We start from the raw sequence: 18,565 nt of genomic DNA on the forward strand, positions 1-18,565 counted from the left end.
AGAAAAGTCCATGTGTTTCTTATCTCCAATTGGCCACCAAAAAGCCAAAGTAGAGCTGTGGTACAAATGTGTAAAGTGATAGCTTTCATTACAAAATCTCAGGGACATCACACATGTCCTGTGTTCAAGCTCCAGGATTGGCAGTGTGTGTGTGTGTGTGTGTGTGTGTGTGTGTGTGTGTGTGCGCGCGCGCGCGCGCGCACGCGCAAATGCACGCTCACATATGTGCACCCACCCTAGGGATTACCTAACTGCATCACATATTTTTGTCTGTTTAAATTATTAACAGAACAAGGCTTATATGTCCTGTGGTTTTTTTGTGTGTCTCTGTGTATGTGTGTGTCTATGTGTTGTAGGTTTTGGTGTCGGTGTATGCATTTGTATGTGCATTTACTTTTTATCTTGCTTATTCTCCAGCTGTGTTAACAATATTGGCAGACTTGAAAGGTGGACACTACTGTTTAATGTTAAGACAATTTTCCAAGATTCTTTTTCAACAAATTACATTTGAATTGTTCACTGAAGGACAAAGAGTGTGGGGAAAAAGAGGGGAATAGAAAGGGGACTTGTAAATCTAAGACTGCAGCAGCCATCCATATTCCAGAACAAGTCTGCAGAACTAGGTGTAAACTAGATCCAGTGTTGTGTCTTCTGTCAGCTAGCTGTAAGAAAGCCCCCATTAGGCCACAGGTGTGGATTGTAGGAAAAAAGACAATTCAGTAAAAAAAAATTCAAATGGTCTGAGACATTTACACAAGTTCTGGACATCACTTCCACTTGAGCTGCTGCTGTTGTGCAGGCCCAATATTTGATCTGAAGCAAAACTTGGCATTACAAAAGTAAAACCCTAATGTCTAGTAATCTCTGAAAGGCTTGTGTAACTGCTTAGTTCTTATATCTAATACTGTGACCTATTGGGAAAGGCAGAGGGCAGACTTCCAGCTATTGAAGACTTCTTCCTTGGTGAATTATAAGCTATCACTTTCAGTCATGTGGTTCCAGCACAGACTTAGCTCAGAGCTGTGAACCTGAGTGTAGAAGTTTGAATCTCTATAGTGTGAAAGGAAATTTGGCCTTGTTCTAAGCTTGCAGTTTGGTGGACCTTTGGTAGCTGTGGACAATGTCTCCTTTTGTGAACATTTAGTTTAGATGCAGGAATTCATAACTAACTAGTAGCAGTGGTCACACCAGGTTGGAGCAAGAGAGCCACAGTAGAGGGTCAGGGGCCAAGCTCACACCATCTGCCATTTTGTGCTTCTTGAATTGACAGATTCTGCATGCGTTTTAGTAATTCAAGAATAAAAAATAATATTACATATAGATTTTTAAAATTGTTTCTGTGTTTTTGAATCTACTAGATTATTTTTCTAAGTGAGCATTGTGAGAATCCTAGATCAGAGGCTCCACTGCCTCGGGGATAGATCAGGTAGTCAATAAACCCCACTATTAACCGAATGTGAGACCTACAGTAAGTCTTTGCCCTTTTGACCCCAGTTAATGTATCTTCTAAATATCTTCCTGGTGTCCTCTGGAAATTCTATGGAGCAACCTTATGTGTCAGATGAATGTGTGGCCAAAAGGACAAAACTGTTCTTCCTGTGCCAAAGATTAGGTGGGGTTGGGGTGGGGCCAGGCCAGGCCAGGCCAGGCCATGGGGGACAGTGCTAGGGTAGCAAATCCCTGGTCCCTCCAGATCAGGCAGGTAGCCAACAATGGCACAGGATCTACATCATCGTGTCTCCAACTTGTTAGCCAAGCTCCTGTGAGTCCCTCCTCCAAGGTGCTGGCTCCAAGGTGCTCCAAGGATCTTGTTCATGAGAAGCATTCATTGAACTTCTCTACAGTTCATGGTACACTTTACATAATGAAGACTGCTGCCAAATATGGGGGTGTGTATACAGCATGTTATACTTAACACTATGTCACGATATTCTGATGAGAATTTTTGCTTAACCCATGTGAAAAAAAACTAGTGCCAAAATGCACAAAAAGTGCCAGCTGATATTCCCAGTCATGGGTTAGTATTAGCACTAGCATTAGTATAAATCAGACCACATAGAAGGACCCATCTGTTCTACCAGTGGAGAATTCAGGGATCATTTCCTCCTCTGCTGCATATCAGTCAGTGACAGACAAATCTTTTCAACAGACTTGGAGAAGGAGTTAACTCTACCTGTGAGACCCAAAAAGAAGCCCCATGCTGGCATATGAGTACTATCATACACACACCACACACACACACACACACACACACACACACACACACACACACACACACACACGTAGGTCCAGCGGTATTCTCAAGCATTCCCCCTGATCTATGAATTCTATACAGCAAAGTCTAGAATTTGATGGAAACAGGAGCAGAGCATCTTGTCCCACTTCACCAGCTGTTTGACTGGTCTTCCACTGCCCAGTAGTAGATAGATATTGTCTTAGATCCTCTGCTCTGAGCTGGAGGGCCAGTGTCTTCGCTTGGGAGGACAGTGAAGGAATTAGAGAAACTACACAGGTAGTATGAGCAGTCCTGCATCATAAAAATACTTCCTTAATGCTAGTTTATTAGAAAGCTTTGAGCACACTTGTCCAGTACTGACATATATTCATGTTTTCTCCCTATTTTATTTAAATAAAAATCAGTATTTATGAACTCTCATTTCTCCTTGCCCCTTCCGGTATAGTCGTGTAGTGTCTAATGCCTCACTTTAAAGCTTCATTTCCCCCTCTATCTGATAAATTTTGGTGAGAGTTATCAAGTAATTTTCTTATTTAATGCAACCAAGACAAAGCTGATGAAGAAAACAGTGTTAACTTCAGGCTAGTATAGATATCTACTCTGATAAAGAACATGATGTTCTTACAACCATCATGCCAAAGGTCCTGCCTCTGGAGATAGGGGATTGCATTTCCTCTGCCTTCCTAGCTTCTAGAGTAATTGCTGCCCTCCCAGTAAAGGAGTTCCTTTCTAAAAAAGAAAGCATGCCACCAAATTGCAGAAGGCCAGCAATCCACATTATTTCTGCTTAAGAACCCTTCTCCTACCATATACTGATGATTCACACCCATAACCCTAGTCATTTAGGAATTAGAGAGCAGAGAATCTCGGTTCAAACCTTTCTGGGGCAAGAAGAGTCCACAAAACTTTTATCTCATTCACCACAAAAAGCCAGTAGGAGAGTGGTGAGCCAAGCGGTACAATACTATCCTTGAACAAAAGAGCTCAAGGACAGTGCCCAATCTTGGAGTTCAAGTCTAATACTGGCACACACACACACACACACACACACACACAAACACACACACAAAGCTAGAAGTGGAGCTGTGGCTCAATAGTATAAGTTAAGTTTTTTTTTAATATTATTTTATTTTATTTGAGAACATACTGTACAGAGGGGCTACAATTACATGGGCAGGATAATGCATACATTTCTTACCAAGCATTGCAGCCTCCTCCTTTGTTTACCCTTCACCTCCCTTCCCAGCCTCCCCCCTCCCCCCACCCAATTCTACCCCCCTCCCCCCCATCGACATTGTAAAGCTGGTTTTGACATGACATTTTGTACTTCTCATTGTTGCAACAGGTCCACCTGAATCCTTAAACTACTTGTTTGTCCCCATCTCCTCCACATGTTATACTGACATCAAATATAGTGAAAGCGGGAGTTACACTGTGGGGGAGGGACATACAAAGCAACAAAGAAATAATCTTATAAATGCGTTAGAAACATATAGTTAGAACAGCAAAAATCAAGAACTCTAACAACAACAGATGCTGGAGGGGATGTGGACAGAAAGGAACCTTACTTCATTGTTGGTGGGAATGTAAACTTGTTCAACCACTTTGGAAAGCAGTATGGAGGTTCCTCAAAAGACTTCACATAGATCTCCGCTATGATCCAGCAATCCCACTTTTGGGCATTTACCCAAATGTCTACAAACAAGACCACACTAAAGCTACCAGCACAACTATGTTTATTGCAGCATTATTTACCATAGCTAAGATATGGAACCAACCCAGATGCCCCTCAGTAGATGAATGGATCAAGAAAATGTGGTATATATACACAATGGAATTCTATGCCTCCATCAGAAAGTTAAGTTTTTTTAAATATGCTTTTTACTGTAAAAATGCTTGACATAGGAGTTACAGTTATATGAGCAAGGTACTGAGTGCATTTCCTATAGATCATTGTTGCTTCCTCCTTTGTTTTCCCCCTACCATTACTTTGCTCTCACATCCACAACTACCCTCCCCAACCTCCACCCCCACCAAAGTTGTAAAGTTCATTTTCAACTTAGTGTTTTGTACAACTTATTGTTACACTGTTTCGACCTGTATCACAAAAAAACGAAGTTTAGTCTTATGTGAAAATTTTGCAAAGGGAAAATGTCAATGCCCAGAGTTCAAGCCTGAATATCAAAACACATTTTTTAAAAAAGACTGCTTTTAATAAGCTTTTCAGAAATAACTGGTTCTCTTCTTTTTTATGGTACTGAGGTTTGAACTCAGGGCCTCATGTTTTCTAGATACACACTCTAATATTGAGCCACAGCTCTATATTTTTTGCTCTGTTTTTGAGACAGGGTCTCATTTCCTGCTCAGGTGTGCAACTGGATTTCAGTCCTCCTACTTTCCTCTCCCATCACTGCTGGGATGAGAGGTGAACACTACTATGCACAGCTTCTTCTGTTCAGATGAGGTCTCACAGAATTCTGCCTGGGTTGACATGAAAACACAATTTTTGCAGTCTCATCCTCCCCCAAAAACAAAGTTTATAGGTTCACATCACAGTGCTCAGCTAATTGAAGCCTTAGATTCAATCACCAATACAAAAATTGAAAATGAAAATAAATTTAAATGGAAAAGCTGTGAGGTAAGAGTAGGGAAAAGGGATGGAGCACTGATCCTGGGCAGCACCTGAAGTCCAATCTGATGGTTTTATTTACAACACTGGAGAATAAAATGAAAGTATGCAACAAGACAGCCTTGTCTGCTTTTGCTTAGCAACAAGACAGTCCTGCCTGTCTTTTCTCATTTATGTCAGAGCCAAAGGCTCAGTAGACCATGACGAAGAGAGGAAGGTAGAGCTGTATAAGATGAAAAAGGACAAGCCCTGGACATACCTGGAAATCAAGAAAGCCTCTGAAGCCTTCGAACTCTTAGGCCTTTCAGAAACTAGTATTCCAAAGAAACCAAATGTTCAGAGAGAAAGCCAAGATGTGCTCTGAGGTGTATAGATTTCCTTACTCAAAGAACACATAGACCTCCACATGACACAATCCTCCCTGCCAACAGTAGTCCTTCACAGTGAGTCTCAGAGGGTAAAAACACTGCCCTTTACTACCTGTTAGACACCAACCCACTTCCTGAGAGCACCAGGACAGTAGGGAGGGAGGGCTCAGCCCCATAACAACCCAAGGTTGAAGCTCAGAGTACCACATCTACTCACATAATGTACCCAGACCTCATAAATTTCCAACAGCTGCCAGAAGGTGTCCTCAGTCCTTCAAAAAGATCAAGCTGTGATGGCCAGCTTTACAGCCCAAACTCCCCACCCAGTATTAGTCCTGCTGAGTGACATGCAAGCCAAGTAGGGATCTCTGATAAATTTCCTAAAATTATTGGGCTGCATGCAAGCATCCAGTCACTTGTCCTCTGGTGACAAAACCTCAGGGTCATTCAAGACAGAAGCAGTCAAGACCTCAACCCCAGCTGCTACGGGCAGTTCAGCAATGCTTACCCTTTTGCTCCCTCAGGGGTTTGATTAATTTGGGTATAATCTCATGAACAATGTCTCCTAATATCACTATCCCAAGTGATGACCCCCTACCCAAGCAAACAGTCAAACAAGCTGGAAGTGTTCTCTTTGGGGAAGACAGACCAGCCTTCCCATGTGCCCATTTCCAGGGGCTCCCCTTCACCCAGAAGCCTTGAAAGGGGTATCTGCTCCCTCCAGCAGCAGGCCTGCCACTCCTTCCAGACCCAAACTGACCACAGCATCCTCTGGTAAGCTGAACACTCATGTCCAAGTTGGGAAAGCTGCTGTTTGAGTAGATGCTAAGATGCTTCTTGTGCCTTCAGGTGTCCCACGTTGAAGACTGCAAAGCCATCCAACAAGGTTTCACCTTCCAGCCTGTCTAGTGGCCAATCCTGGTGTCTGCTTGGGCTCTGGCTTCCCTGGACCTGCAGTATTAGGGAACCTGCAGCTCCCCCTGCCAGTGCCAGCATTGAATTGCCCACGAAGAGCACCAAGTGCTCCTGGTATATCTACTTTGGTCTTTGGGATTTTACCAGTCACCATCATGGGACTCTCTGGGGGATATTTCTGGGTAGCAAGCAAGACTAACTTTTCATTTGGAAGCTGGCAGATTACTAATATAGGCTCATCACCTGTCCCCTGCCAACCTGGACAGCCCTGCTTCTTCCAGCTCCATTGCCCACCCTGTGTTTAGGGGCCCCCTGAGCTCAGCTTCTGCTTCCTGAACTTGCCTACATATTCTGAAAAGAACCGAGAGAAGACTTTGGCATCTATTGGGCCCCAGAAGTCAGGCCACAGTGAGGCTTCTGCAGCCCTCTGCCTTGCTCCTAGCACAGTCACCAACAAGGCAGTGCCCCCAGGATCCAACGCAGACCTCTGCCTTGGGTAAAAAAAGAGGCTGTGCTTGAGTCGCCCACAGTCAGCATATGGGCACCTACTAAGGCCACCCCAGTATCTATGGGGGCTCAAGAAAGAGATAGACACATCCTGCAGACTTATTTGGAGCAGCTCCTCTTCCAGGTGCAGGCATGGTGGCCTTTAAAGCAGAACATGACAGTGCACAAACTAGAAGAGCCCAGGACACACTAGAAAAACTTGGTAAACAATGGCCCTGTGCACAGAGACCTGACGGAGGCAGCAAATCAGAGAGAGAGAGACAGAGAGACAGAGAGAGAGACAGTGAGAGAGACAGAGAGACACAGAGACAGAGAGACAGAGAGAGAACTCTAGGCTAGCTCTGATTTGTACTGGTTTCAATATCCTTGCCAAGAAATGCATATTTTCACCAAGAAATAAAAAGGAAAACTTCTAACTCTAACTCTGATGGAGTAGCTGGAATCAATCTAGATTTCCTACCATAAACAATCACAAAAGTGTTATGTGAAAAAAATATATGTATATAAATGTATTGGTAATATAAATATATAGGTATATATATGGATATTCAAATATACAATGTGAATATGTAATGTATGTATAATGTATAATGCACAATGTATACATATATACAACGTATATATATACAGGGAGAAAAAAAGAAATACATAATATTTGAAGGAATAATGACCAAAACCTTCCCAAATTTGATTGAAAGCATGAACCCTTCTATGCAGGATTCTAGCAGCTTAAAGAAGTCAATTAACATAATTACACAGGTCCACACTAACACACATTCTAATTAAACAGTCAAAGACAGAAAACCACCCAAAGCACAGAAACAGAACTCATCACACACAAGTGATCTTCAGTGATATTATGACAAATTTCTTATCAGACACTAGATTAACTATTGGATAGCAAAGGCAACAAATTTAGGGTGCTAAAAGGACATATCTAATGCCAACCTTTCTAACAAATATATATATACTTCCTTCAACTTTGAGAGATGAGCTAAGTATCTAACGATGCATCAGGTATATAATCCTAACTACTCAGGAAGGTGAATTGTGAAGATTGTGGCTCAAAGCCAGCCTGAAACTTGTCCCCTCAGGAGCAAGTTGTATGACAGCTGTCCTTGAGAAGAACGGAGGCCTTTTTGCCATGTCATTGCTGGAACAAGATATTGGATAATGTGTCCATCAAGAATGAAGGCTTTTGGATAGTGTCTCCATAGAAGCAATTTATGAGACTCAGAGGTCCTCTAGAAGTCAGAGGACTTTTACCACTCTCCTAGTAGTTTCAGGAAAGGCATAATAATGAACAGAGCAACCTAGAGCCTACATGGAGTCCTTAGCAGCAGTCTTTGAAACCTATGGGATAAAGTATCAATGCTGGCAAGCTATGATTGGTCCACTTTTTCTCTGACCTCACTGGCCCAGACTCTGATTGGTCCATTTCCTCTATGATGTCACAATGCCGGGCTGTGATAGCTCCATTTGAGAGGTCATGCAGAGTTTATAGGAAGCCAATGTGCTCCAACCTATGTTAACATCTCTAGGAACTCTTGATTGGTGACCCACTGGATTGACTCAAAGCTAAATTCATGATTTTTTTTGGCTGGGGGGGGCGGGTTGTCATTTGGATTTTGGTATTTCGTTTTACTTTTTCTGGGGTTTTAATTATTTTATTTAGTTAATTTTAGGTAGACTTGCTACCTGCCATCATTTCAGAAGGATGGAAGAATACAGCGAATACAAAGAATAATCCTCCAGATCCTGGAAGGAGGAGATAATCAAACAATACCAGATGAAAGAGCTCATCGACCATGGTACCAATGGCAAGTGAAGCTGGCCCATCCTTGCCTCACACACATGGAAGTGGCAGTTAAAATACTCCTGAAGGGAGAGTTCTCCAGTCATCAGATAAAGAATGAGATGGACATTTTTAATACGGTTTGGCACAGCACATCATCAGTTTGTACCAGGGGATGGAGAAGGAAGAGTATGTGTATCTCATCATGGAACTTGCTGGTAGGGGATACCTCCTGGGGTGGATCTGAATATCCTGCTGCCTATATGAGGATGAAACCAAGAAGCTTTTCACACAAATTGTAAGTGCTGTTCACTACCCACACCAGAACAGAATCACACACTGAGACCTTAAGTCCAACAACATCCTGTTGGATACCGAAGGCAATATGAAGGTCAGTGGTTTGTTCTGAGCATCTAGTTCACCCTGGGGCATTTGCTATTGAATGTATGTGCTGCTGTGCTTTTCCACCCCCCTAAATTTTCCTGGAAGAAAGAAATGATGGCTGGGTGTAAGTGGCTCACATCTTTAATCCTAGCTATTCAGGTGGCTGAGATATGAGGATCATGGTTCAAATCCAGCCCAGGCTGGTTCTACCCTCGAGCAGGCTCATACTAAAGACTAATTTGAGGAGCAGATGGCAGTTGATAGAGGTGACTAGCAAAATAGTTACCACTCTTCTCAGAACAAGCTGCTCAATGTCACCCAGGACCAGAGCAGTTCCAGACAAAGGGGAGGAGAGCCCTAATTGATATCAAAGATAACTTCACTTGAAAGCCAGAAGGCCCTCTTACTGAGATGGGAGATATTTCTAGGTAGTCTACTAAAAAAAAGTTGTAAGTGGGATCCTAGAATTAAGATCAAAACACTGTTTGCCCAGCAACACCCTTAGTCCAGCCAAGAAGACAGGTGAATCAACTGCCGTAGGTTTCCTCAGGAGAGATTCCAGCCAAGGGGCATCTTGCAGTGAAAACTGAACGTTGTAGTTATCAAAGCATGTAATTCTTGGGCATTGTATCAGTTCTTTGCACGTACAAAACTACTTGACTTACACTTGAGCTACACCCTAGTTATTACAAATATAGTTTTTTTTTATTCTATGTTATTCTTTAAGATGCAGTCTCATGTAGCCAAGTCTGATCTTAACTTCATAATTCTATTGCCTAGTCTCCCAAATGTTGGGATTACAGGTGTGTACCTCTATGTTATCCATCATACTATTATCTGCATGTTTCCTTAAGTTTTAATACTTTATTTTATCCCTTGGCAGTACTGTGGTTTTGATTAAGAGGCTGGTGCTGGGCAAGCAAGTACTCTACCCCTTGACTCCTGTCCCCAGCCATTGCTCTTCATTTTACTTTAGATGAGCTCTTAAAGTATTATTTTTTGTATTGTGTTTATTTTCTTGGGTCAGAATTAGACTGTGATTGTAATGTGTTTTCCTGATCAGAAGCCTTTTTTGTCTTTGTATATGATTTGTAAATATAATTTTTCTTATTAAAAAGAAGGTGGCCAGGAACAGGTGGCTCATGCCTGTAATCTTAGCTACTCAGGAGGCTGTGCTCTGAGGATCACGGTTCATAGCCAGCCCAGCAGGAAAGTCCGTGAGACTCCTATCTCCAATAAACCACTCAGAAAACCGGAAGTGGCTGTGGCTCAAGCAGGAGAGCGCTCGCCTTGAGATGAAGAGTGCAGGGACAGCACCCAAGTCCAGAATTCAAGCCCCACGACCGACCAAAATAAATAAATAAATAAATAGAAAATGCACAGAGGTGTTACACTATATGTCATTTTAAAATTCAAAACCTTATTTTAAAAGAATAAAAATGCATATAATCATTAAAATTTATCTGTAGAATAAAAATGACTACCAGATTACATGTTTTTGGAGGGTGTGTCAGTGGCACACTGTGTCAGCTCTAGACAATGCTACATAGTTCCTGGCCTGAATGGCCTAAATAAAAACAAGTAAAAAGTAAAATAAATGATACTTTAGGGCACAGCTGTGGAAGATTTGAAATATTCTTGTATATTTTATTGACCTTTTGTACATTTTTGTGCTGATGAAAAGTGATATATCAATTATGGTAGAATTTGACACAGTCTTCTAACATAACAGAGCATTACCTCATTACCGAGCAATTCCCTTGCTCATTGCATAACCAAAACAACTGAAGAGAAAAAACTAATAGCTCATATGCCAATGATAACAGCAAATTTCACAATAGAAGTTGGAAATACCTGGAGTGTCTATCAGATGAACAGGTTTATAAAATATGAGGTATGCATAAATGGATTATGACTTATCCACAAAAAGGCTGCAATTAATATATGTCTGTCACGGATGGACACAAAAAAGAATCAACTATTTATGTGAAACATATTGGCTAAACCATTTCATAAGAGAAAATGGAAGATTAAAATTTCTGGGACAGGTCATTGGGGTGATTGTTACTCAATGATTGTGTGGATTGCATCAGCATTGAAAACATAGTTCACAAAAGAGGTAATGGTTACAAAGCAGTGTGGATATAATTAATGTCACTGAATTTTATACTTGCCTAGCAAGCATGAGGCCAAGCGTTCAACCCCCAGCACATCCAAAATGCTAAATCTTCCTTCTGTTTCCTACCTTGAGTGGTAGATGCTTTTCTACTTTTGATTGTATTCCTCAGAGGATCTCTGGTGGCTCTCTGATGTTTAGTCATGCTTTACAGATAATCCATTATTTGAACATTATTTCTGAGTTTTAAAGGAAACCTCCTATATTAAAATGATCGCAATGCCTGCAGTTCTAATTCAAGAGGCTAAAACAAGAAGACCCTTACACAGTCTAGTCTGCATAGAGAGGTCATGTCTAAATCCCCACTGTAGCTGCTGAAACTGGAGGGACAATTATTTGTAAGCAATTACAAGTGAGAGATAAGTTTCTGATCACATTATATTTTGGTCATGTCAGCTTGTATTTAATATTTACATGAATTTAAAAAAAATTTCCATTTTACCTTACTCTTAGTATGTCATTTTGAAGCTTTGTACTATGTTCTTGTTTGCTACATTTAAAAAGAAACATAGTTTTCCTTTGTATCATATTAAACATTGTTTTTGATTTTTTCTATATTGCAACTATTTATTTTTCACAGTTTTTATGTTTTTTTCTGCATGTAGGGACTGCCAATTGAGCCACAGCTCAACTTCCAGCTTCATTCTTTTGAAAATTATCAGGTAAAGCCCAGCACAACTAAGGAGGCTGAAACCTGAGGATCTTGGTTTGAAGCCAGTCAGTCTGAACTTTAGCCTTGAGTAAAACAGGGAAAGTTCAAGCCATAGTACTGGTAATTACACAAACAAGTCTCATGGACTTTCTTGCTTGGGCTGGCTTTGAACTGCAGCCCTTAGATTTCAGCCTCCTGGGTAGTTGGGACTCACAGGCATGAGCAAACAACTGCTGACTTATTTTAATTTTTTGTTGTTGTTTTTCATGGGGCTTAAACTCTGGGCTTAGGTGCTGTCCTCGTGCTCTTCCCCTCAAGGCAAGAACTCTACAGCTTGAGCCATAGAACCACTTTCAGTTTTCTGGTGGTTTATTAGAGATAAGAGTCTCACAGACTTTCCTGCCCAGGCTGGCTTGGAACTGTGATGCTCAGACCTCAGCCTCCTGAGTAGCTAGGATTACAGGCATGAGCCACTGGTGCCTGGCTTATTTTAATATTTTTAACCAGCTATTTCTTGCTTTCAAATTCAATAATTTTATTTTGTCCAGTAGACCTGATCTTTGGGACACATTGCTGTTTCTTAGTAGTTTTGAAGGGGGGTAGGGGTTGAACTCTCGGCATGGGTGCTGTCTTTGTACACTTCAGCTTAAGGCAAATGCTATACCAGTTCACCCACAGAGCAACTTCAGGTTTTATGGCTGGTGGTTAATTGGAGCTAAGAGTCTCATGAACTTTCCTGACCAGGCTGGCTTTGAACCATGATCTTCATATCTCAGCCTCCTGAGTAGCTAAGATTACAGGATAGAGCCAGCAATGCCCTTCTGTTTCCTAGCTTTTTGACTCAAGTATCATGTTTTACAACTTCAACCACAGCTCCACTTGTAGCTTTTTTTGTTTATTGGACATAAGTTTCTAATGTACTTTTCTGGGCAGTCTGGCTTCAAACCATTATCCTCAGATTTCAGCTTCCTGAGGTGCTCCAATTATACACATGAACCACAAACCCATTGGTCATTTAAAAATATTAATATGTTTTTTCCACTTTTTAAAAATTTCCTTGCTTTTTATTTTTGAGTATGTTCTAGTCCTGGGGCTACAAATCAGGGCCTGGATACAATGCCAGAGCTTTTTCTTCGACTAGTGGCTTATCACATGAGCCAAAGTATAGCCTGTGGTTATAATGGTTTTGTCTTGGTGCTTGAACTAGAAAGTGGGTGCTGTACTAGAAAGTGATTGCCCAGTTTGCATCTTGGGTCACAGCTCAACTCTAGTTTTTGGTTTTTGTTTTAATTGTTGGTAGTTAATAGGAGATGAAACTTATGCAAAGCCCATCATGTATCAATTGGCTGAAATCTGAGGATCATGATTCAAAGCCAACCAGGGCAGGAAAGCCCATGAGAATCTTAGCTCCAATTAATCACTGGAACCTGGGAGGTGTAGAGTTCTATTCTTGAACAAAACAGCATAAGTTCAAGACACAAGATAGCACACAGATGCACACACAGAGAAAGTGTCATGGAATTTCTTGCGTGGGCTAGCTTTGAACCATGATTCTCAGATTTCAGCCTCTTACCATCCTCTCTCCTTTGAAAATTTTATTGGTCCTGTGGGTTGACCTCTGACTCTGGGGCCTATATCGTAGCTTTTACACTCAAGGATTTTTACAGCTCAAGGATTTGTGCTGTTTAGCTAGGGATAAGAATCTCAAGCACGTTCCTTCCTAGGTTGACTTGTCTCTGCAATCCTCAGTTGTCAGCCTCTTGTGTAGTAAGGATTACACATATGACCAGCAACATTTGGGTCATTTTAAAACTTTAATATGTGCTTGCTACTACCTTTTTTTCTTTTTTTTTTTTCATTTTTGCTTGTCCTGGGAGTAGAAATTGAAGGTCAGATGTTGTCTCACAGCATATATGGGACCAAACATAATATTTGGCTTTTAGGGGGAGGTTAATTGTAGAATTAAATGTAAGAATCATGTAAATGTAAGAATCATGTAGAGTTAGGCCAGAATCAGGAGGCTGAAAATTGAGGAAAGTCCATGACACTCTTTTCTCCAATTAACCACTAAAATCTGAGAGTAGTCAATCATTGAGCAAAATAGTGCGAGTTCAAGCACCAGGACTGGCACACACACACACACACACACACACACACACACACACACACACACACACACACACACACACACACACACACACACATCTTATGAACACCTGAGCTGAGCTTTAAACAGTATCCTCAAATTTCAGCCTTAGTATCTAGAATTACAAATATGAGCCACCAATGATTGGCTCAGCGAAACCTCTGTTACTTCATCTCTTCTACCCTTCTTTTCATTTATTTCGTTGTTTTTGTGTGTGTTGTTCCTGGAGCTTGAACTCATGCAAGGCCTGGCCTTATTCAGGAGGCTGAAATCTGTCCATCATGGTTTGAAAGCAGCCTCAGCAAGAAAATCCATGAAATTCTTATCTCTAATCAATCAACAAAAACCTATCCCTACTGTGGCCACCACACACAAAACAGTCTCCTGGAATTTTTTCATTGGGTTTGCCTTTACACAGGATCTTATATTTCAGCCTCCTGCATTTCTAGAATTACAGACCTGAGCCAACAGTCTTGGGTTCTTTACTTCCAACCATTTAATTTTATTATTGTGATCCTGAGGCTGGATCTCTGAGCCAGGGCATTGTTTCAATAGGTTTTTTGTTTAAGGCTGGTGCTTTACAACTACAACCACAGCTTGATTTCTGGCGTTTTTTGCTGGTTAGTTGCAGACTTATGTACTTCGCTGTCCACGCTGGCTATGAACAACTTTCAGATTTCAGCGTTCTGAGTCATAGGATTACACATATTGACCAAAAATTCACTCATGGCTCATTTTGAAATTGTAATTGGATTTTCTCAATTTTTCTTCTTTTTACTAATCCTGGGGCTTGAACTCAGGCATTGGACACTGCCCCTGAACTTCTGATACTCAAGGTGAGAACTCTACTACTTGACCACAATGCCACTTCCAGCCTTTTTTATTTATGAGGTACTGAGGAAACAAACCCAGGGATTCAAACATGATAGGCAAGCACTCTGTCACTAAGCCACATTTCCAGCCATTCTTTCACCTTTTTATTTGTAATTTTTATTTCCTTGTGTATGCTGGTCCTAGGTCTAAAAATCAGCCCATGTACAGTTCCAGAAGATTTTATTCAAGATTAGCACACCAAGGCATGAACCACCGCACAACTTGTGGCTATTAGTTTTTGTTTTGTTTTAAGTAGCTACTTAGAGTTGAGTCAATGAATTCTCCTACCTGGGCTGGTTTTCTACTGTGATCCTCACATTTTAGCCTCCTGAGTGGCTACCATCATAGGTGTGTGCCACCTATGCTTGGATCATTTTAAACTCTGAAATTGGCTCTTCTAACTTCTCTACATTTATTTATTTTATTCCTTTTTGTGTGTTGGTCCTGAAGTTAATATCAAGGTCTGAATGCTGTCCCAGATATTATTTTCTCATTTCTGCCATTGGAGCCACAGCTCAATCACCAGGTTTTATTTTTCATCCTTTTGGTGATTAATTGGAAATAAGAATCTCATGTAAAGCCCAGCAAGACACAGGAGGCTGAAATCTGAGGATTGAAGTTGAAGCCATCCTGGACAGGAAAGTGCATGAGACTCTTCTCATCAACTAACTACAAAGCCTCTAGGAGTGATAGAGCTGCTACACAAATTAAAGCCACAGTTTGGCATTCACAGTATAAAAGCTCCATGGACTTTCCTGTTTGGACTGGACTTAAAATGTATCTTCAGACTTCAGCTTTCTGAATAGTTAAAATAATAAGCAGGAACCACTAGCCCCAGGCTTATTTTTAAATCTCAAATGGTCATTTCTTCTCTCAGTTTTGTCTTTGGTCGACTTTGGGCTGAATTATGGACCAGGGAACTGTTTCCCAGGTTTTTCACCAAATTTCAGTAGTTTATAACTACTCTCACACCTTCATTTCCACCTTTTGCTGGGTAGTGGGGGAAAAGAATTTCAATGACTTTTCTGTCCAGGTTGGCTTTGAGCTGTGATCCACATTTTCATCTTTCTGAGTAGCTATGAATATACACATAAACCAACAACCCATGGCTCACTTTGAAACCAATACTTTCACTTTCTCCCATCTTTTATAATTTGTGCACTTTTTTCTTTATTTTTGTAAGTGTCTGTGCTAGGCCATAAGCACCAGGGCATGTGTGCTGTCCCAGAGCTTTCTGTTTAAGGCTAGAACTCTACCATATGTGCCAGAGCACAGCTAGTGGCATATTTTTGGAGACAAATGAGACATGAGAGTCTCATAGATTCTCCTACCTGGGCTTGCCTTCAACTGTGATCCTAAGATTTCATCCATCTGAGTAGCTGATAGATCATCAGTGAGCAACCAATGCTTGATTTATTTAAACCTCTGTCATTGGATCTTCCTTCTGCACTTCTCCCCTCTTTTCTTTAATTCTTCTGTGATTGTCCTGGGGATTGAACTCAGGGCCTGGTTGCTGTCCCAGAAACTGATTGCCCAGTTCTGCCACTTGTGCCATAACTCCATTCCCAGTTTCTTTTCTTTTTTTTTGACAATTAATTGGAGATAAGAGTCTGAGAAAAAGCCTAGCATAAATCAAGCCAGCCTGGGAAGGAAAGTCCATGAGACAATGACCTCCAATTAACCACTGATTAGCTGGGAATGGTAGAGCTCTATCCTTGAACAAAGCAGCACAAGTTCAAGGATGGCACACACAAGCCGCAAGATGGCACACAGATGCAAACACACAGAGAAAATCTCATGGATTTTCTTGCTTGTGTTAACTTTAAACTGTGATCCTCATATTTCAGTTTCTCTTCTTCCACTGTCCTTTTTATTTATTGTTTTTTTGTAATTTTTAGGGGTCATGCAGCTTGACCTCTGGCTCTGGGAATTATTTCTTAGCTTTTTAACTAAAAGCTGCTGCTTTACCACCTCAGTTGCAGTTCAGGGCTTTGTGCTAGTTAGCTGGGATAAGCATCTCAAGCACATTCCTGCCCATGCTGACTTGATACCACAATCCTCAGATGTCAGTTTCTTATGTAGTTAGGATTATACACAGGACCAACAACCCTTGTGTCATTTTAAAACTTTAATATATGCTTACCTCTACCTACTGTTGTTTACTTTTCATTTTTTACATGTGTGTGCTGTTCCTGGGCCTACAAATTGGGGCTCATATTCTGTCTCAGAAGTTTTTATTCAAGGTTATCCTCTATTACATGAGACATACCATAACTTTTGGGCCCTTTTTGGTGGGGGGAAGATTAATTACAGACAAGATTTTCGTGGACTCTTCTGCCAGAGCTGGCCATGAACCATCATCCTCAGCTATAAGCCACTTGAATAACTAGTAAAACATGTATCAGCCACAAATGCTTGATTTATTTAAGACTTTGTCACTCACTCTTCCTTGGTTACTTCTACTCTTCTTTCTTTCTTCTGTGCATGTCCTGAGGCTTGAACTAAGGGTTTAGGTGCAATCCCAGAAAATATTTGCCCAGTTCTGCCACTTAAGCCAAAGCTCAACTTACAGCTGAATCAGGTGGCTGAAATCTGAGGACCATGTTTCAAAGCAGCCTGCACAGGAAATCCATGACACTCTTATCTCCAATGCACCACCCAAAATCTGGGAATGCTAGGACACAAACACACACACATCACACATACAAACACACACACACACAAACATACAACACACATGCACATACACATACACCCAAAGTCTCCTGGACTTTGCTTCTTGGGCTGGCCTTGAAACTTGATCCTCATATTTCTGCCTCATGAGAAGACCTAGAGCCATGATCAACAAGCACCAGGTTTATGTTTAAATTTACAATTGGCCTTTCTTCTCTTCTCCTCCATTTTTTTAGCACCAGGAATTAATCTTTGCGTCAGCAAACAGGTTTTTTTTTTTTTTTTTAGCTTTTCCGCCAAATACAGTGCTTTACAACTACAATCATATCTACACTGGGTAGATGGGGGTGAGAGTTGCATTTACATTCTTGCCCAGTCTAGCTTTGAACCTTGATCAACTAGGAATACACATATGAACAAAAACCCATGCTCATTTTGAAACTTTACTTTTCTCTTTTCCCATCATTTTTAGTTTGTGCTTTTTTGTTTTTTGAAATGTGTGTAGAGGACTTCAACTTAGGGCTTAGGTGCTGTTCCAAGATTTCTGTTTGAGACTACCACTCAATAGCATGAGCCAAAGTACATATTGTAGCTTATTTTTGGTGGCAAATTATATATATATGACTCTCCTGCCTGGGATGGTCATGAACCGTGATCCTTAGATATCATCCTCCTGAGTACCTCGTATAGCATGTGTTATACCAAAAGTACTTCTCAAAAATAAAAGAAAGGAAAAGGAAAAAGATGAAAGGGAGAATAAACCATTCCAACCAAATATTTCATGGGCAATTTTGTCAAAGAAAATACCTTCTTTTTTTTTTCCTTATTGGCAGGTGTCAAACCCGGAATATTGCCCATTGTAAACAAGTCCTTTACTACTTGAGTATGTCCCAAGCCTTTTTATTCACATGGTGTTTTTTAGTTTGTTTGGTTGGTAGTTTTTATTTTGTTTTTTTTTTCTTTTTATTTTTATTTTTTGCAAGGATAGACCATGTTTAGCTAAGGTTAGTCTTCTACTTGTGATCCTCCTGTTTTCATCTCCTGAGTAGCTGAAATAATTGGTATATACCACCTCACCCAATGTAGCTCTTATTTGACTAATAGAGAAATTTTAAAAAAGAAGAAGCACCTCCTAATTATCTTCATAATCCCCATGACAAAAATGAGAATGTATTTATAGTAATTTTATTCATGAAGAGAAAGGCAAAAAA

The sequence above is a fragment of the Dipodomys merriami genome, unplaced genomic scaffold, assembly GCF_024711535.1.
Source record: "Dipodomys merriami isolate MVZ:Mamm:240054 unplaced genomic scaffold, mDipMer1.0.p SCAF_798, whole genome shotgun sequence".
NCBI lineage: Eukaryota > Metazoa > Chordata > Mammalia > Rodentia > Heteromyidae > Dipodomys > Dipodomys merriami.